Source organism: Salvelinus fontinalis, chromosome 18 (genome assembly GCF_029448725.1).
Source record: "Salvelinus fontinalis isolate EN_2023a chromosome 18, ASM2944872v1, whole genome shotgun sequence".
NCBI classification, from domain to species: Eukaryota; Metazoa; Chordata; class Actinopteri; order Salmoniformes; family Salmonidae; genus Salvelinus; species Salvelinus fontinalis.
The window spans coordinates 7,539,152-7,555,211 of NC_074682.1; the positions used below are offsets into that span (position 1 = coordinate 7,539,152).

At 48.3% G+C, this 16,060-nt stretch overlaps 1 protein-coding gene across 3 annotated transcripts in view; it reads left to right on the top strand.

Annotated features, from left to right (window-relative positions):
- The window catches only part of LOC129814883 (metabotropic glutamate receptor 4-like), a 330,969-nt gene that overhangs the window by 195,221 nt on the left and 119,688 nt on the right, over positions 1 to 16,060 (top strand). The gene's annotated exons all lie outside the window — the stretch shown is intronic.

Consider the following 16,060-nt stretch of genomic DNA (forward strand, 5'->3'; position numbering starts at 1 on the left):
AACAGCAAAGGACTTTGTGGAGATGTTGGAGGAAACAGGTACAAAAGTATCTATATCCACAGTAAAAAGAGTCCTATATTGACATAACCTGAAAGGCCACTCAGCAAGGAAGAAGCCACTGTTCCACAGCCGCCATAAATAAGTCAGACTACGGTTTGCAACTGCACACGGGGACAAAGATCGTACTTTAAGAAATGTCCTCTGTTCTGATGAAACAAAAATAGAACTGTTTGGCCATAATGACCATCGTTATGTTTGGAGGAAAAAGGGGGAGGCTTGCAAGCCAAAGAACACTCTCCCAACCGTGAAGCACGGGGGTAGCAGCATCATGTTGTGGGGGTGCTTTGCTGCAGGAGGGACTGGTGAAATTCACAAAATAGATGGCATCATGAGGTAGGAAAATGATGTGTATATATTGAAGCAAATCTCAAGATATCAGTCAGGAAGTTCTACTTCATCACAATCCCGGATCCGGGAGCACCCCCATCAGTAAAAAAGCTGACTAGCATAGCCTAGCATAGCGTCACAAGTAAATACTAGCATCTAAATACCATTCTAATCACAAGTCCAAGACACCAGATGAAAGATACACATCTTGTGAATCCAGCCATCATTTCAGATTTTTTAAATGTTTTACAGGGAAGACACAATATGTAAATCTATTAGCTAACCACGATAGCAAAAGACACAACTTTTTTTCCCCACTATTTTTCTCCTGCATAGGTAGCCATCACAATTTCGACCAAATAAAGATATAAATAGCCACTAACCAAGAAACAACTTCATCAGATGACAGTCTGATAACATATTTATTGTATAGCATATGTTTTGTTAGAAAAATGTGCATATTTCAGGTATAAATCATAGTTTACCATTGCAGCCACCATCACAACTCTCACCAAAGCAACTAGAATAACTACAGAAACCATCGTGTATTACCTAAATACTCATCATAAAACATTTCTCAAAAATACACAGCGTACAGCAAATGAAAGACAAAGATCTTGTGAATCGAGCCAATATTTCAGATTTTTTAAGTGTTTTCCAGCGAAAACACAATATAACATTATATTAGCTTACTACAATAGCCAACCACACAACAGCTTTGATTCAGGCCAACAATAGTGATAACGAATAAACCAGCAAAATATATAAATTTTTTCACTAACCTTCTCAAACTTCTTCAGATGACAGTCCTATAACATCATATTACACAATACATATAGAGTTTGTTCGAAAATGTGCATATTTAGCGGCACAAATCGTGGTTATACAATGAGAAAAGTAGCCAAGCTGCCAACAATATGTCGGGAGAAATCTTGGGAGAGGCACCTAACCTAATCAGTAACTAATCCTAAACTTGACTAAAAAATAAAGGTTGGACAGCAAATTAAAGATACATTTGTTCTTAATGCAATCGCTGTGTTAGATTTTTAAAATAAACGTTACTACGACATACAGCGTGCGTTAAAGCGAGACCGCACCAAAATTAATGGCGGAATATGAGTTTAACATTTTTCAACAGAACAACGAATTAACATCATAAATAGTTCTTACTTTTTGATGAGCTCCCATCAGAATCTTGGGCAAGTTGTCCTTTGTCCAAAAGAATCGTTGCTCGGTTGTAGAATGTAGTCTTCAACGTTGGAATTAGCAGTAAACATTAGCCATGTGGCAAAGACGTGTCCAACTCACTATAACGCAGCACTAATAAATATCCGAAAATCGCAATATACTGATTTAAAGCTTGGTCGCAAATGGGTCTTCCAAATGAACAATGACCCCAAGCATACTTACAAAGTTGTGGCAAAATGGCTTAAGGACAACAAAGTCAAGGTATTGGAGTGGATATCACAAAGCCATGACTTCAATCCTATAGAACATTTGTGGGCAGAACTGAAAAAGCATCTTCGAGCAAGGAGGCCTACAAACCTGACTCAGTTACACCAGCTCTGTCAGGAAGAATGGGCCAAAATTCATCGAACTTATTGTGGGAAGCTTGTGGAAGGCTACCTGAAACGTTAGACCCAACTTAATCAATTTAAAGGCAATGCTACCAAATACTAATTGAGTGTATGTAAACTTCTGACCAACTGGGAGTGTGATGAAAGAAATTAAACCTGAAATAAATAATTCTTTCTACTATTATTCTGACATTTCTAATTCTTAAAATAAAGTGGTGATCCTAACTGGCCTAAGACAGGGAATTTTTATTTGGATTAAATGTCAGGAATTGTTAAAACTGTGTTGAAATGTATTTGGCTAAGGTGTATGTAAACTTCCGACATCATCTGTATACACAACAGTATGTGGACACCACTTCAAATTTGTGGAGCTATTTCAGCTACACCTGTTGCGGACAGGTGTATAAAATCAAGCACTCATCCATGCAATCCCCATGGCAAAACATTGGCAGTAGAATGGTCTTACTGAAGAGCTCAGTGACCTTCAACGTGGAACTGTCATAGGATGCCACCTATCCAACAGGTCAGTTCGTCAAATTTCTGCCCTGCTAGAGCTGCACTGGTCAACTGTAAGTGCTGCTATTGTGAAGTGGAAACGTCTAGGAGTAACAACAACTCAGCCGCGAAGTGGTAGGCCACACAAGCTCACAGAATGGGACCGCCGAGTTCTGAAACGCATAGTGTGTAAAAATCGTCTGTCATTGCCACACACAAGCCTAAGATCACCATGCGCAATGCCATGCGTCAGCTGGAGTGGAGCAAAGCTCGCCGCCATTGGACTCTGGAGCAGTGGAAATACATTCTCTGGAGTTATGAATCACGCTTCACCATTTGTCTGTCTGACAAACGAATCTGTGTTTGGCGGATGCCAGGAGAATGCTACCTGCAATGCATAGTGCCAACTGTAAAGTTTGGTGGAGGTGGAATAATGGTCTGGGGCTAGGCCCCTTAGTTCCAATTATGGGACATCTTAATGCTACAGCATACAATGACATTCTAGACGATTCTGTGCTTCCAACTTTGTGGAAACAGTTACTATTTCAGCATGACAAGGCCCCCATGCACAAAGCAAGGTCCATACAGAAATGGTTTGCCAAGGTCGGTTTGGAAGAACTTGACTGGCCTGCACAGAGCCCTGACCTCAATCCCATCAAACACCTTTGGGATGAATTGGAACGAGCCAGGCCTAATTGCCCAACATCAGTGCCCGACCTCACTAATGCTCTTGCGGGTGAATGGAAGCAAGTCCCGACATAAATGTTCCAACATCTAGTAGAAAGCCTTCCCAGAAGAGTCGGGGCTATTGTAGCAGCAAAGAGGGTACCAACTCAATATTAATGCCCTTGATTTTGGAATGAGATGTTCGACGAGCAGGTGTCCACATACTCTTGGTCATGTAGTATATCCTAACTTGATTTAAGCATTATGGCTCCTTTTACATTTCAATTCCCTTCTGCATTTAAATTCCCCTTAGAGGGTGGAAATAGGACTGTTTCACGGAATTCAACTCTTGATGTTTGATATGGTACGTACAGGGCCTTCAGAAAGTATTCATAACCCCTTGACTTATTCCACATTTTTTGTTACAGCCTGAATTCAAATAGGATTAATCATAAATAAATTATAAATAAAAGATCAACCAATCTACACACAATTTGCCATAATGATGAATTGGAAACATGTTTTTAGAAATTGTTGCAAATTTATTGAGAATGAAATACAGAAATATCTAATTACATAAGTATTCACACCCATGAGTTACTACATGTTAGAATCACATTTGGCAGCATTTCTGGGTAAGTCTTTAAGAGCTTTATACACCTGGATTGTACAATATTTGCACATTATTCTTAAAATTATTCAAGTTCTGTCAAGTTGGTTGCTGGTCATTGCTAGACCGCCGTTCTGCACAATCCACAATGGCACGAAAGGCTAAATACACAGCACAGGTTCTCACACGCACCAACGGACATAGTAACAATAATGGACTGCCCAATGGAAACCAATGGGCACACTTATACAGGTACTAATCAGTGGGAATAGGGGACAGGTGTGCATAATGAAAGTTCTGGAGGGATCCGTGACAGTACCCCCACCCCCGCCCCCCTGATGCACTGCACCAGCAGTACAACGACACCGGCCTCAAGGACGATCACAGGAACGCAGTGCGGGTTGATCAGGACCTGATGCAGCTGCCGAAGTTGCGTCGTTGTCGGATGGGCCAGTTGCCGCTGCCAAAGTTGCGGTGGTGTCGGACGGACCAGTAGCAGTGGCGTCAGACGGACCAGTTGTGGCGGCGTTGGACGGGCCAGTTGTAGCTGCTGAAGTTGCGTCGGACGGACCCGTTGTGGCAACGTCAGACGACCCAGTTGCGGCTGCCGAAGTTGCGGCGGCGCCGGACGGACCAGTCGCAGCGTCGTTAGACGGGCCATTCCTGCTGTCTCCCTTAATGGTCCATTATTCTATTAGCTGGTATAAATGATTCGTTAGACAGGCGCAGGAATGCTTAATAGGGTTTTTTATTAAGCCAAATTACTGTGTCGTGTAAAGGCACAGGGACGAAGACCAAACAAACACGTAACAAAACACAGGGTAGAAACCCAAAACAAAAGAGCGAGGAGTACCTCGAATAAATAACACAAAGCGTACAATGATTTAAGCCTTTAAGGGCTTTATACACCTGGATTGTACAATATTTGCACATTATTCTTTTTAAAAAAGTATTACAGTTCTGTTGATCATTGCTAGACCGCCACTTTCAAGTCTTGCCATATATTTTCAAGTCAAAACTGTAACTAGGCCACTCAGGAACATTCAATGTCGTCTTAGTAAACAACTCCAGTGTATATTTGGCCTTGTGTTTTAGGTTATTGTCCTGCTAAAAGGTGAATCTGTCTCCCAGTTTATGTTGGAAAACAGACTGAACCAGGTTTTTCCTCTAGGATTTTGCCTGTGCTTAGCTCTATTCCGTTTTTTTTTTATTCAGAAGAAATCTATACTCCTTGCGGATGAAAAGCATACCATGATGCAACCACCAACATGTTAAAAAATATGAAGAATGGTGCTTAGTGATGTGTTATGTTGGATTTGCCCCAAACATAACGTTTTGTATTCAGGACATAAAGTTAATTTCTTTGCCACATTTTTAGCAGTTTTACTTTAGTGCCTTTTTGCACATAGGATGCATGTTTTGGAATACTTATTATTCTGCACAGGCTTCCTTGTTTTCACTCTGTCATCTCCTATCACAGCCATTTAATGTCACCATTTGCCTCATGGTGAAATCCCTGAGTGTTTTCCTTCGTCTCTGGCAACTGAGTTAGGACCGTATCTTTCTAGTCATTGGGTGTATTGATACACCATCCAAAGTGTAATTAATAACTTCATCATGCTCAAAGGGATATTCAATGTCTGCTTTTTACATGTTTCCCATCTTCTAATAGGGGCCATATTTATCTCTTTGCGAGACATTGGAAAACCTCACTTATTTAGGCTTGCCATAACAAATGGGTTGACTACATATTGACTCACGACATTTCAGCTTTTCATTTTTAATTAATTTGTAAAAATGTCTAAAAACATGATTCCACTTTGACATTAAGGTGTATTGTGTGTAGGCCAGTGATACAAAATCTCAATTTCATCCATTTTAAATTCAGGCTGTAACACAACACGTGGGGAAAAAATCAAGGGGTGTAAATACTTTCTGAAGGCAATGTATATCTTCGGCTACCAGGAGATTTACTGAATATCAAGTGCACAATAAAACTGTCCAGAGAGATAAATCAGTTGCATAGTAGAAATGTGGCCTCAATATAGAAATTAATACTATAAGTCGGTAATAATTGATGGTCCATTTATGGCCTCAAGTGGGTTTTGAATAATTTGTGACTACAATAAGCTCTAAAGTTGGTCTGTCATGTTTATTAGTAGAACGAGGCAAAAGAGTATTTTGAGAAACCCTTCCTTTGCATGATGCTGTCTGTTTCAATACTCTTTATAACTCCATCTTTTTTGTTGTTAGAGAAGCTTAAGATGTCAAGTGCCCTGTCACCTCCATCTTACACAACTGCCTAACAGCCCCTCCCTGTTCTTTCCTCCTCTTTTAATCAATATGTGACTGAAAAAGTGTAACAGTATAACTTTAGTCCGTCCCCCCGACCCTGGCGCGAACCAGGCACCCTCTGCACACATCAACAACAGTCACCCGCGAAGCATCGTTACCCATCGCTCCACAAAAGCCGCGGCTCTTGCAGAGCAAGGGGAACCACTACTTCAAGGTCTCAAAGCGAGTGACATCACCGATTGAAATGCTATTAGCGCGCACCACCGCTAACTGGGTAGCCATTTCACATCGGTTACACTCACCCCCCTTTCGACCTCCTCCTTTTCCGCAGCAACCAGTGATCCGGGTCAACAGCATCAATGTAACAGTTTAACTTCACGTCTGTCCCCTCGCCCATACCCGGGCTTCACATCGGTTACAAAAGCACAAGGATATTGTTTTGGTTAAGTGTTAAAGTCAATCACATCAGCCTTAGTGTATGATGAACTACTCCACACCTGTAATTCCATTGGTACTAAAAACAGTGAAACTCCATCAGATTTTTGTCTAACGTCAACCCCGTCAGAGTGCTGAAAGATCTGATAGAATGGTCCTGTCTTATTGGGAATTTTCAAATGAACCATTTTCCATATTTTACAAATGTTTGTTTCAAACGTATTCTTAGAGGGCAAAAATATGTCTGTTTTGAGTATCTGTTGTCAAGTAGGTTTCCATCCAATTGGGACAGATTTTCATAAGAATATAAAAAAAATCAACATAAAAAGAATTATGCGCATTTTCCCACCAGAGATGTGTTTCCATCAAATTGACTTGGTGCAGATACAAGTCTGTGCACAATGACATAGTGCACATAAAAATACATTTTGTGGTTAAATTCCCAAGTACTGAATAAAGAATACAAGTTAAATGGGTTTCCATCCTATTTTCAACTCTACTGATGGTATTCTCACCAAAAATGATGTGTTATATACGATAGCAAGTGTGCCCACTCCAGTATTGGTATCTGCACTCTAGCCAACGGCGAGAAAATACTGTATCTATGCGCTGTTGGCTAAAGCGTACATGTAGCGTACATGATGAGATTATTTTTATTTGTCAAACGGTAGTCAAGCATCGATTATCATGTCATCAGAATAAGACCCTCAATATTTATTGGAATGAAGCATATAGCTCATCACCTTGCACTTTCACCACCCTGTGAAGTTCATCATCATTTATTTCATCTGTAGCCTAATAAAACTTCATGCTTTCCCGAAGAGCCATAGTGATAGGGCCACACAATATGCCATCGTGTGACTCCAAGTTGACTTTGATATGATGGTTATGATATTAATATTTCCACATAAAAGTGTGTCTGCTGACATTCCTCACATAATTCTTTTTACCGAACACGAAAAGATCCCACCTGGTCTAACGTATTTCGTTTTGTCGACATTTGGAAAGTTTACAGATTTTTAACATTTCCATCAGTACGTACGACATGTACTTTGCTCACATAAAAAGGTTGGATGGAAACCTGATTACTGATGGAGTACATTTTTTTTGTCAATATTCCCAAAATATATTTGAATCACTATTCTGCATGGATGCTTAAACAATTGAAGTATTTGCTGTGCTAGATAATGTTTGCTTTATAAATGTTGGTTTATGTTCTAAATCTAGAAAAACATCCTAACGAAATTAGCCCTGGAGCATTTACTAGTGCTATAAAACAACACAAAAAGAAGTTTGGAGATTATTCAAATATATAATCAAATTTTAGAATCTAATCTTAGAATGTAACACTCAATGCCTTTAAACACAATAATTATGAAAATCAAATGCCTTTTATGGTAAAATAGCATGAGATTAGCTATAATCCTGAAGTATTATTCTCTCCGCTCCATGACAAAAGAATACAAATTATTGTTAGGAGGGGTGAGGCTTGCTCTAAACTTGCACCTACACCCACTTTACATTTGGTCGTAGTTCTTCCCTCACGGTCATCGAGGAATTCAGATTTAGAGGTGTGCTTATTGACAAACATTGCAATGCATTACACAATCTGTCATTATACAATGGGTGGGTTTAATCCTGGATGCTGGTTGATTAAAACCGCATTCCAGCCGGTGTCTATTCCACAAATTACCACCGGCTAAAACTATGATGTTGATATGCCTATTTATCTGTTCCATCTCACTGTGCAATCCACTGTCTCATCATCCCAGCCAGGCAATTTATAAAATTGATCTCCACTATAAAAAGCAGCTAGACATTATCTCACATTTCTTTTAGACTAACATTTAGTTTTCAACAGAGGAGACTTGTATAAACCTTGTCTGTCTCTCCAACATTTGTAACAATGTTTCAATATTGAAATTCGATTTCCAGCTGTCCCATAGTAATCGGGACGAGGCAGACAGGAAGACAGCTTTTCTTAGCCAGTCTAAATCATGAATCAGCTGGCATAATTTTTATGGATATATACAGAAATGTCAATAGTAAACAGGTATAACAAAACGAAATGCAGTTAGTTTGCAGTCTTTCCAGCTTCAGTTTGAAGTGATTGTGTTAGCTGTGTTATTGGCTAGCTCCTCTGAACAACAGTGTCCTGACGAGTGAGCACATTTTCTATGCCAGGTGAAATCGCGCATCATTAGATCATTTGTTATGGATGAATCCAAATAAATGTCACTAGAAAACAGCTTAAACAAATGCAAATGCAGCTACTCTGCTGTTATTCTGGCTGCACTGTTTGATGTGACTGTAAGTTAGTCTTAGTTTGCTAGCTAGCAAGCGATAAGAACGTTGCCAGCCAGTATGGCAATGGAACATTTAGAACGAACGACTGGGTCGCATCCATAGATACAGAACAAACAGGCTGAACGACTGGGTCACGTCTCTGGCAACCGAACCAATAGAACGAACGACCAGCCGGCTTGGGTACTAACCCTATATTTGTGTCGGGACCATATCTCGTGGAAGGATGAAATCATTTGAATAAATTCATCAAAATATATATATTTTATGAAAATATGTAAATCATTATTTTAATATGTTGGTAACCCGTTATATTAAAGTGATTAATGCCCTCGAAGCCAGTGTTTGGAGGATATATTTGCACGGTTTGCTGGCCCGAGACGAACAACACCCGTGCCAATATATCCTACAAACACCGGCTTCTCTGGCATTATCAATTAAATAGTCTCTTACCAACTCCATTGACAAACTCCCTAAAACCCCAAAACATAACGCTCTCTCTTGAGGCTTTTTCCCAGGCATGTGGGTGTGTTTCTGCGTTCAGGTAGGCGGTAACAAAAACCGACCACATTGCACACGGCTGCCAGTTTACAAATGCTACCCGTCAGTCTGTCTAACGTTCATTTAGCAATATGTCACTAGTGCATAGCGACAACACTTATCGAGGTACGATATTTTATTTTGAACTTTCAACTGCTACAAGCTGTGTAAATTCTACAATCTGCATTTGTTTCCTGACCGTCCATTGTAACATCTGGATATCTCTGCATGACAGTGCAGGGAACTAGAAACCGCAGGAGTTAGAATCCATAAACTAGGTTTCATTTGTGGAGAGGAAACAAGGGAGCAGAAAATCAGTAAAAGATCAATTGCTGTGTCCTAACACATTAGGCCTTTCCGTACACCACAACCAGGTGCTTAACCAACAGCAGATGTGATTATAAGTGTACGGTAAATTATGCCAAAAGGTAGATTATGTTATTATATTATCATATTTAGGTAATAATAAATCATAATACATTACATATGCATATACAAAGTGCTTTTCTAGAACCCAAAGTAGAGGCTTTACAATATTGCAGCAATAAGGTAATGGGTTTTACCTTACTGTAGGTTCATCATGTTCCTGTGATGCTGGCATAAATTATTTGGGAGACAGATGCAGGAATGCGTAATAGGGGCTAATATTTAGCCCAAATACACAGCACGGGGACGAAGACCAAACAAACACGTAACAGAACACAGGTTAGAGACCCAAAACAAAAGAGCGAGGAGTACATCGAATAAATAACACACGCGCGCAATGATTATCACACGGGACAAGACCCGTAATCACCTGCGCAATCCACAATGGCACAAAAGCCAAAACACACAGCACAGGTACTCACACGCACCAACGGACATAGTAACAATACTGGACTGCCCAATGGAAACCAACAGGTACACTTATACAAGTACTAATCAGTGGGAATAGGGGACAGGTGTGCGTAATGAAAGTTCTGGAGGGATCGGTGACAGTACCCCCCCCCCCCCCCACCCCACCCCCCCCTGATGCACTGCACCAGCAGCGCAACGACACCGGCCTCAAGGTGTCACTACATTTCACTATGACTAGCTGTCACACTAGAATGGTACAATTTTCAAATAAAATCTAATTTTATTTGTCACATACACGTGTTTGGCAGATGTTATTGCGGGTGTAGGGAAATGCTTGTGTTTCTAGCACTAACAGTGCAGTAATATCTAACAGTAATATATAACAATTTCCCAACAATACACACAAATCTAAAGTAAGGAATGGAATTAGGAATATATAAATATTGGGCTGTCACGTTCCTGACCTGTTTTCTCTTGTTTTTGTATGTGTTTAGTTGGTCAGGGCGTGAGTTGGGGTGGGCATTCTATGTTATGTGTTTCTATGTTTAGGTTCATTGTCTGTTAGCCTTATATGGTTCTCAATCAGGGACAGGTGTTATTCATTTCCTCTGATTGAGAATCATATATAGGTAGGCTGTTTCACACTGTTTGTTTGATATGAGGAGGCAGCAAGGCAGCGCGACAGGTACGAGAGGCAGCCTCATAATTTTTTTTTGGGGGGGGGGGGGGGCGCTAGAGAGGAGTGTGGCTAAGCCAGGTAGCAGACCTGAGCGCACTCCTCGTGCTTATTATAAGCAACGCGTCACTGGTCAGGCACCGTGTTATGCGGTTAAGTGCACGGTGTCGCCAGTGCGTGCCCATAGCCCGGTGCGCTATAGCGCAGCCCCCCGAAAGTGTCATGTGAGTGTGGGCATCCAGCCGGGGTGTATTGTGCCTGCTCAGCACGGCTGAATCTCCGGTACGCAGTTTCGGTCCAGGGTATCCTGCGCCGGCTCTGCGTGCTGTGTCTCCGGGGCGCTGGGAGGGTGCAGTGCGTCCTATGCCTACGTGCGTCCTACGTGCGTCCTACGTGCGTCCTATGTGCGTCCTATGCCAAATGTGGGAGTGGAGCCTAAGGGAGATGTGCGCGTAGTAGGCACTAGATCCCCAAGTGCTCATCCACAGCCAGGTTCAACCTGTGCCTGCACTCTGGAGGGTACGGGCTGAAGTAGTATTCCAGCCTGGGGGAGTGGTGCCAAGGCTGCGCACCAGAGCTCCAGTGCTCCCTCACAGCCCGGTCCTTCAGGTGCCTCTTAACATCAAGCCTCCTATAGGTCTCTCTAGCCTGGTGGGTCCTGTGGCAGCCCCACGCACCAGGCTGTCTCTCCGTCTCCTCTCTACAGGTGTGCCCGTCTGCCCAGAGCCGCCTGCACTGCCAGTCTGCCAAGAACTGCCCGTCTGTCCCGAGCCGTCAGAGCCGCCCGTCTGTCCCGAGCCGTCAGAGCCGCCCGTCTGTCCCGAGCCGTCAGAGCCGCCCGTCTGTCCCGAGCCGTCAGAGCCGCCCGTCTTCCCGAGCCGTCAGAGCCGCCCGTCTGTCCCGAGCCGTCAGAGCCGCCCGTCTGTCCCGAGCCGTCAGAGCCGCCCGTCTGTCCCGAGCCGTCAGAGCCGCCCGTCTGTCCCGAGCCGTCAGAGCCGCCCGTCTGTCCCGAGCCGTCAGAGCCGCCCGTCTGTCCCGAGCCGTCAGAGCCGCCCGTCTGTCCCGAGCCGTCAGAGCCGCCCGTCTGTCCCGAGCCGTCAGAGCCGCCCGTCTGTCCCGAGCCGTCAGAGCCGCCCGCCAGACGGGAGCCGTCAGAGCCGCCCGCCAGACGGGAGCCGTCAGAGCCGCCCGCCAGACGGGAGCAGCCAGAGCCTTCCGCCAGACGGGAGCAGCCAGAGCCTTCCGCCAGACGGGAGCAGCCAGAGCCTTCCGCCAGACGGGAGCAGCCAGAGCCTTCCGCCAGACGGGAGCAGCCAGAGCCTTCCGCCAGACGGGAGCAGCCAGAGCCTTCCGCCAGACGGGAGCAGCCAGAGCCTTCCGCCAGACGGGAGCAGCCAGAGCCTTCCGCCAGACGGGAGCAGCCAGAGCCTTCCGCCAGACGGGAGCAGCCAGAGCCTTCCGCCAGACGGGAGCAGCCAGAGCCTTCCGCCAGACGGGAGCAGCCAGAGCCTTCCGCCAGCCAGCCATGAGCAGCCAGAGCCGCCAGCCAGCCATGAGCAGCCAGAGCCGCCAGCCAGCCATGAGCAGCCAGAGCCGCCAGCCAGCCATGAGCAGCCAGAGCCGCCAGCCAGCCATGAGCAGCCAGAGCCGCCAGCCAGCCATGAGCAGCCAGAGCCGCCAGCCAGCCATGAGCAGCCAGAGCCGCCAGCCAGCCATGAGCAGCCAGAGCCGCCAGCCAGCCTTGAGCAGCCAGAGCCGCCAGCCAGCCTTGAGCAGCCAGAGCCGCCAGCCAGCCTTGAGCAGCCAGAGCCGCCAGCCAGCCATGAGCAGCCAGAGCCGCCAGCCAGCCATGAGCAGCCAGAGCCGCCAGCCAGCCATGAGCAGCCAGAGCCGCCAGCCAGCCATGAGCAGCCAGAGCCAGCCAGCCAGGAGCAGCCAGAGCCAGCCAGCCAGGATCCGCCAGAGCCAGCCAGCCAGGATCCGCCAGAGCCAGCCAGTCCGGAGCGGTCCCGCAGTCCGGGGCTGCCCCTAAGTCCAGAGGGACCCATGTCTAGAGTTCCCAGTCCAAGGTCGGTGGCGAGGGTCGCCACCTTGAGGAGGCCACAGAAGCGGACAAAGGCTAGGGTGAAGAGGGGTCCACGTCCTGCGCCAGAGCCGCCGCCGCCGCGGACAGATGCCCACTCAGACCCTCCCCTATAGGTTTAGGTGGTGCGGTCGCAGTCCGCACCTTGGGGGGCGGTGGGGGGTTATGTCCCGTTCCTAACCTGTTTTCTCTTGTTTTTGTATGTGTTTAGTTGGTCAGGGCGTGAGTTGGGGTGGGCATTCTATGTTATGTGTTTCTATGTTTAGCTTCATTGTCTGTTAGCCTTATATGGTTCTCAATCAGGGACAGGTGTTATTCATTTCCTCTGATTGAGAATCATATATAGGTAGGCTGTTTCACACTGTTTGTTTGATATGAGGAGGCAGCAAGGCAGCGCGACAGGTACGAGAGGCAGCCTCATAATTTTTTTTTTTGGGGGGGGGGGGGGGCGCTAGAGAGGAGTGTGGCTAAGCCGGGTAGCAGACCTGAGCGCACTCCTCGTGCTTATTATAAGCAACGCGTCACTGGTCAGGCACCGTGTTATGCGGTTAAGTGCACGGTGTCGCCAGTGCGTGCCCATAGCCCGGTGCGCTATAGCGCAGCCCCCCGAAAGTGTCATGTGAGTGTGGGCATCCAGCCGGGGTGTATTGTGCCTGCTCAGCGCGGCTGGTCTCCGGTACGCAGTTTCGGTCCAGGGTATCCTGCGCCGGCTCTGCGTGCTGTGTCTCCGGGGCGCTGGGAGGGTGCAGTGCGTCCTATGCCTACGTGCGTCCTACGTGCGTCCTACGTGCGTCCTATGTGCGTCCTATGCCAAATGTGGGAGTGGAGCCTAAGGGAGATGTGTGCGTAGTAGGCACTAGATCCCCAAGTGCTCATCCACAGCCAGGTTCAACCTGTGCCTGCACTCTGGAGGGTACGGGCTGGAGTAGTATTCCAGCCTGGGGGAGTGGTGCCAAGGCTGCGCACCAGAGCTCCAGTGCTCCCTCACAGCCCGGTCCTTCAGGTGCCTCTTAACATCAAGCCTCCTATAGGTCTCTCTAGCCTGGTGGGTCCTGTGGCAGCCCCACGCACCAGGCTGTCTCTCCGTCTCCTCTCTACAGGTGTGCCCGTCTGCCCAGAGCCGCCTGCACTGCCAGTCTGCCAAGAACTGCCCGTCTGTCCCGAGCCGTCAGAGCCGCCCGTCTGTCCCGAGCCGTCAAAGCCGCCCGTCTGTCCCGAGCCGTCAGAGCCGCCCGTCTGTCCCGAGCCGTCAGAGCCGCCCGTCTTCCCGAGCCGTCAGAGCCGCCCGTCTGTCCCGAGCCGTCAGAGCCGCCCGTCTGTCCCGAGCCGTCAGAGCCGCCCGTCTGTCCCGAGCCGTCAGAGCCGCCCGTCTGTCCCGAGCCGTCAGAGCCGCCCGTCTGTCCCGAGCCGTCAGAGCCGCCCGTCTGTCCCGAGCCGTCAGAGCCGCCCGTCTGTCCCGAGCCGTCAGAGCCGCCCGTCTGTCCCGAGCCGTCAGAGCCGCCCGTCTGTCCCGAGCCGTCAGAGCCGCCCGCCAGACGGGAGCCGTCAGAGCCGCCCGCCAGACGGGAGCCGTCAGAGCCGCCCGCCAGACGGGAGCAGCCAGAGCCTTCCGCCAGACGGGAGCAGCCAGAGCCTTCCGCCAGACGGGAGCAGCCAGAGCCTTCCGCCAGACGGGAGCAGCCAGAGCCTTCCGCCAGACGGGAGCAGCCAGAGCCTTCCGCCAGACGGGAGCAGCCAGAGCCTTCCGCCAGACGGGAGCAGCCAGAGCCTTCCGCCAGACGGGAGCAGCCAGAGCCTTCCGCCAGACGGGAGCAGCCAGAGCCTTCCGCCAGACGGGAGCAGCCAGAGCCTTCCGCCAGACGGGAGCAGCCAGAGCCTTCCGCCAGACGGGAGCAGCCAGAGCCTTCCGCCAGCCAGCCATGAGCAGCCAGAGCCGCCAGCCAGCCATGAGCAGCCAGAGCCGCCAGCCAGCCATGAGCAGCCAGAGCCGCCAGCCAGCCATGAGCAGCCAGAGCCGCCAGCCAGCCATGAGCAGCCAGAGCCGCCAGCCAGCCATGAGCAGCCAGAGCCGCCAGCCAGCCATGAGCAGCCAGAGCCGCCAGCCAGCCATGAGCAGCCAGAGCCGCCAGCCAGCCTTGAGCAGCCAGAGCCGCCAGCCAGCCTTGAGCAGCCAGAGCCGCCAGCCAGCCTTGAGCAGCCAGAGCCGCCAGCCAGCCATGAGCAGCCAGAGCCGCCAGCCAGCCATGAGCAGCCAGAGCCGCCAGCCAGCCATGAGCAGCCAGAGCCGCCAGCCAGCCATGAGCAGCCAGAGCCAGCCAGCCAGGAGCAGCCAGAGCCAGCCAGCCAGGATCCGCCAGAGCCAGCCAGCCAGGATCCGCCAGAGCCAGCCAGTCCGGAGCGGTCCCGCAGTCCGGGGCTGCCCCTAAGTCCAGAGGGACCCATGTCTAGAGTTCCCAGTCCAAGGTCGGTGGCGAGGGTCGCCACCTTGAGGAGGCCACAGAAGCGGACAAAGGCTAGGGTGAAGAGGGGTCCACGTCCTGCGCCAGAGCCGCCGCCGCCGCGGACAGATGCCCACTCAGACCCTCCCCTATAGGTTTAGGTGGTGCGGTCGCAGTCCGCACCTTGGGGGGCGGTGGGGGGTTATGTCCCGTTCCTAACCTGTTTTCTCTTGTTTTTGTATGTGTTTAGTTGGTCAGGGCGTGAGTTGGGGTGGGCATTCTATGTTATGTGTTTCTATGTTTAGCTTCATTGTCTGTTAGCCTTATATGGTTCTCAATCAGGGACAGGTGTTATTCATTTCCTCTGATTGAGAATCATATATAGGTAGGCTGTTTCACACTGTTTGTTTGATATGAGGAGGCAGCAAGGCAGCGCGACAGGTACGAGAGGCAGCCTCATAATTTTTTTTTTTGGGGGGGGGGGGGGCGCGAGAGAGGAGTGTGGCTAAGCCGGGTAGCAGACCTGAGCGCACTCCTCGTGCTTATTATAAGCAACGCGTCACTGGTCAGGCACCGTGTTATGCGGTTAAGTGCACGGTGTCGCCAGTGCGTGCCCATAGCCCGGTGCGCTATAGCGCAGCCCCCCGAAAGTGTCATGTGAGTGTGGGCATCCAGCCGGGGTGTATTGTGCCTGCTCAGCGCGGCTGGTCTCCGGTA